This window comes from Mytilus edulis, chromosome 2 (assembly GCF_963676685.1).
Source record: "Mytilus edulis chromosome 2, xbMytEdul2.2, whole genome shotgun sequence".
Taxonomy (NCBI): domain Eukaryota; kingdom Metazoa; phylum Mollusca; class Bivalvia; order Mytilida; family Mytilidae; genus Mytilus; species Mytilus edulis.
The window spans coordinates 70,681,101-70,687,112 of NC_092345.1; positions in this window are offsets into that span (position 1 = coordinate 70,681,101).

Consider the following 6,012-nt stretch of genomic DNA (forward strand, 5'->3'; position numbering starts at 1 on the left):
CCCACAAAAAAGGGGTCGGGCCCCCAGCCCCCTTTTGGATCCGCCGATGTCGAACGTATCAAAAAGAAAAGAAAAATAACAATTTACATGAGCCACTTTCGGTTAATTTAGATAAATACACAACTTTACATTGAAGTTATTTTTTGTCATTGTAACCATTTTGGGGAGACACGGACAACTTGATGGAAAATAATGTATAATTGAGCAATTTCTGGAAATTGTAGACTTAAACTAAACTTTAAAACCATTATATTCCGGAAATCGTTTACGAAACTGGAATTTTGAATTTCGACGGCGAAGATGGACCCGAATTTTTGGTCAAACGTAATTTATTTGTTTCATACTTTTCATAATTTTGATAGACTTCACCATACATTTTGTAAATATATCCTCGGTGTTACTAAATTGTGCACTAATATAGGAGTTCTTACAGAACTAGGAAGATATCCTCTTTACATAGACATTTATTCTAAAAACAGTTGTTGGCATGACACGGGTTATGTTCTTCTCATATATGTTATGATGGTATGATACTAAACCCCTTACGGGAAGGATTGTGCCTGATGTTCATATGATGAAATCATAATCTTTCAGTCAGTTTATTTGAAGTCTGGAGCTGGCATGTCAGTTAACTGCTAGTAGTCTGTTGTTATTTATGTATTATTGTCATTTTGTTTATTTTCTTTGGTTACATCTTCTGACATCAGACTCGGACTTCTCTTGAACTGAATTTTAATGTGCGTATTGTTATGCGTTTACTTTTCTACATTGGTTAGAGGTATAAGGGGAGGGTTGAGATCTCACAAACATGTTTAACCCCGCCGCATTTTTGCGCCTGTCCCAAGTCAGGAGCCTCTGGCCTTTGTTAGTCTTGTATTATTTTAATTTTAGTTTCTTGTGTACAATTTGGAAATTAGTATGGCGTTCATTATCACTGGACTAGTATATATTTGTTTAGGGGCCAGCTGAAGGACGCCTCCGGGTGCGGGAATTTCTCGCTACATTGAAGACCTGCTGGTGACCCTCTGCTGTTGTTTTTTATTTGGTCGAGTTGTTGTCTCTTTGACACATTCCCCATTTCCATTCTCAATTTTATGTTAAAACAAGTCTTCATGTATTGGCACAGACTTGAGAATTCCCAATCAAACCTGTTGAATAATGCATATAAGGAGTATACGCATTTACATAGCTTAAACAAACGTAATAATTCCTGGTACACTAATATACTCTTTTATGGGGAAAAGTTAAACTTTAATTTGGCTTACTGTAAAACCCTAAATAAATTTAAAAAATCACTTAAACAATGTCTCCGAAACAGTTTTCTTGAGACTTGGAAAGAAACCAGAGATTCTTATTTACAGGATAAAGGTAATTTGAGTACTTATTTTAAATCTAAATTCTCATTTGGTAAAGAAACCTATCTATCTTCTTTAAATAATGGCAATTGTCAAATATTTACTAAATTTAGATTAAGTAATCACAAATTAAGAGTAGAAACTGGTCGTCATGAACGCAGGGTAAACATGTCAGGTAAATTAGAGAATATTCCACGATGTGAAAGACTTTGTCAATATTGTAATTTGAATGTGACTGAGGATGAACTCCATTTTTTGTTGGAATGTCCTCTATATGTAACTTCAAGAACCATTTTACTTGATGATTTATTTATGGAATATCCAAAACTAAGAATACTTAATTCGCAAAACCTATTTATATGGATTATGACAAATGATGATGATAATTTTATTAAAAATTTATGCAAATATTTGACTTCAAACTTAGAAGTGAGAAATAATACTGTCAAGTAAAAATTAATACAGGTCTTAATGATTATATTTGGTGAAGAGTTAATATCTTTCTTTTGCCGAACTGACAATGTCGTATATATATATATACTGTTCTTTTGATTTTATATATGAATCATATTATAATGTTGAATTTCATATTGTTTCTAAACATGTATTTATGTTTTGTCTATTATATTTATTTGTTTGTAATTGATATGCCTATAAGGGCCCTTTGATTAGGAAATAAACATATTTGATTTAATTTGATTTGATTTAAAAAAAAATTAGTACGTTAAAAATTAAATATGAGAACTTGAGTCAAGATGGTGGTCATGAATTTGACAGCTAATGTCACTTTAAAGCAAACTGTATCCGGCGAACTCTTTTAAGTCGTTTGTATTTTTCCTTCTGCCGGTTTAGATTTTGATGGTTGTTTCTTGTTGTTACGCCATACGTGGTATAAATGGCAAATATGCACACATAATCATTGCTTGAAGTAAATTATAATTATAAAATAGACTGCAATGTCAGTAAAACCGGCTTTTATTTGAGTTAGATTGAAATGGTAAACCAATACAATTTACTTTGTATAATGCATAGAATTGATTTGTTTTAATCCTGTTTATGAATCAAGAAAAGGGCCCATGACACGAAAAATAAATATATTATCGTGCTATCCTAACCCGAATGATTTGTTCGTTGTATTCCACTGATCTACGATTACTAAATGCACCTCGCATGTTGGAGAGGTCTATTACGGAGTGAATTGAATTATTCTGGTTAGTACTGGCCTCATTGGGAAGGTAATTTCATATTTGTGCTGCCTCAAATCTGAAAGATGTTTTACAATAAGAGGATGTTCTTGGTCTAGGTATTATTATTATGGTCAGATTTGTAATAAAAGGACACATATTTATCAATATTTCTAAAGGTCTTCAAAGCAACTGCAGGCATTCTTTGAGTTCTTATAGGTTTTTTTTGTTTGAATTCTGCAGAAAGATTTCAGAAGAAAATTGATAATCATCATAAATGAAGCGAAGTTTTTTTTTTTGTCTTTTGTTCTCCAAATTGAAATACCAAGTCAACTGAGAACAGTAACCGAAGTTAGACATGATAGTACACGTAAATAAGTAATAAATAGATAGAGAGCCTTGGTGTAGTGGTTAGTGCCTTAGACTACTAACACAAAGGTTCCTGGTTCGATTTCCGTTCCGGGATGAAAATTTCAGGGACTGAAATATTGGCTCTCCCTTGACACCATATGCGAGTATGGTCTTGAGGAAACGATGACAGCGCGTCGGAAGGGGACGATAAATGGCTGACCCGTGTTAAGAGAGAGACATATCTCTTGCACGTTAAAGACACCCTTATAGATATCGAAAAAGAGCAGGCTACTGCCGCTACAAGGCAGCACTCACACCCGGGAAAGGGATTAATATAAGTTGCAAAACTTGTTTCCCAATCCACTATAAATAAATATGTTAGTTTGCCCAGCTTTGGTGTTACGGTGTTTCCTAATTCTTTTCAAAACGCTTAATGGTAAGACTATTTGGTAATCTGGGGAGGGGTAATTTTTCTGGACTGATCAATTCATTTTCACTGATCTGTTGCTACGGATGACTTTGTTCCGAATTTTTTTTTCACTTATAGTACACCGTATAATTATTATGTTTCCTGCATGTATTTTGTTTGTGCAGAATATACATGTCCACCTTTTCATTTAAACTTTATATTTAGTTTCATACTTGTGCATTTTATTTACCTGTGCTGTAGCTGCATGTAGTCTTTTGCTTGTGCTTTTAATGTTTAATTTTCAAGCGGCATGTGCTACTCGCATATAAATACTATGTGCGGCTACTATGTGCTGATATTTGACATTTGTTTTAATATATATATTGCTTAGCTTTTATTTTGCATGTGCTATCTATGCATTAATACATGTATGTGCCGTCTGTCTGTATGTTTGTGCTGCATATGTATCTGATTTTGTTACATGTATGTTTTGTTTATTAATATTAGTCGGTTAAAGCGGAACACCTATAAGCTGAGCTCATGTTCCTTGTTATTATGTATATATGCAACCCGACTTTAAATAAAGATTACTTACTTTTAGTCCTCAAGAGCTGGATTACTCCCAGGGAAAATCCAGACTTTGACAATAAATTGTCAACAGCATATTAAAAGGAAAGGTTTTTACAAAAGAAAATTAAAAGACCTCAAAAACTCGTTGATTAATTGAAAGAAGTAAACGCATTTGCTTATCCTGTAACAGACAAGAAATTGAGGATGAATACCATTTCTTCTCAATTTGTCCATGCTATAAATCATTAAGGGATACCTATATACAAAATATTAATAAAAATCTTAATTTCAATTTTATTAAATTGCAGTCCACTATAACACTAAATCATTTGACTGTACTTTTAAATAGCAGTCTACCTAACCCGAATAATTCAGTCGTTATATTCCGCTGATCTACGAAGGCTACATTTTTTTATCGGATTTGTGTTAATTGAACCAAGGATTTGTATAGTCTTACCATGGAAGTAATATTGGATATTACTTCCATGATTGAACCATGGAAGTAATATTACTTCCATGATTGAACACACGTGTTTGGTAAGACAATTTCAAGAGAGTTGCGCAGACTCATATCCTGATCGCCGCTGATCGGCTCTCTCTCACGCGGCCAATGATCACAAGGAGTTCAAGCCCTCGTGTGGGAGAAAATCGGACACGGAAAGGGCTTGAATTATTCGAGTTACAGTCTACCAGTCATTATAAAAATCGCCATACAGTATATTAATGATTGATTTTTATTAAGTACATCTGTATAACTTTTTTTAATATGCAACCTAATTTTTGTTTGTGTTCTTTTTTTAATTGTTCATGAACATTAACAATGTGTTAACTGTTGATATTTATAGCCTTTTTCTTCTTCGCTGTGAATACCACTGTCACTCTAATATAATTATAATAAATTTAAGGTAGCACAATACAAAGATTTTATAACTCCAACTCCCAAGTTTTAAAATGCTGTAACTTTCTTAATAATGCTTGAAAATTTACAAAAGTGGTAGTTATGGATAGCTAACAGTTTACTCTTTCCAATAAATGCAATGTTAGTATGATGCAACAATTATGTAACCAATTATAATGTTAACTGTGTCTAAAATATTTTTCCTCAAATTTCCACTTTCAATCGAAATTAGCTTCCTCATAGGTATTCCTAGAGGATTGATTTTATTATATGTTGTTCCTATGGCTATTATCTACAAAAGGGTGTCTCAGATTTCAGATAGAATGTATAGAACAAATTTTACACCTACTTAAACATTATCTTTTTTTATGTGGTTAGGATGTTCACACTAATTAGAGATTTATGAGAGAATGAAATACCATGGGGACAATTTGAGACACCCTTTTGAAGCCCATGATGTGTTGATTAAGATTTCGTTAAAATTTTCTGTATAGTTAAAGAGATGAAAGAGCTAAATTCGTTCACTGACCGAGATTTTGCCACTAATTACATAATAATTGATTACATAATGATTGCATAATAAAAATATTGCATTCCTTTAAAAGTTTAATCTTTTATCTATCTATATATACATTTTTTATTATTTTGTATGCATTCATAAGAAAGTTACAGCATTTTAAAGGTTAGTAATTGGAAGTAAAAAAATCTTTGTATTGTGCTACCTTAACTATTGTCAGTTTATTGTCTCAATTTTGTATGCCATAACCACTTAATGTAAATGTGTTTGTGCGAATAAAATATTGTCTATTGTCTATTGTCTATTGATTTGTCTATTGTCTATTTAAAACATGTAATTAAGGTAGATCATAAGTAAATATTTTTTGAGACAGAATTTTCTTATACTTAGCCAGAATGAAGATTTTAATATGCTCTTTTCAAATATATAATAAAAAGGAGGGGTCACCGTGCTATTTTTCAAGCTATGAGTCACCGAACTTGTTTTCTTGCTACAAGTAAAAAGAAAAAAATTCCCTATCTGTCTAGTATAAATTTTTTACTAAAAGAGTTATCTTCCCTTAAATGGCTCGTTTGAAAAAAAATGATTCTAAAAGCAAGAAAAATTATATTTGTTTAAATATTTTGGATTATACAATAAATTGCCAAGTTTTCTTTTTATTATTAAACAGTCTAACCAATAAATTGCAAATCTGTCTTCAAATTTGCAGATTTAGGCAAATAACTAGA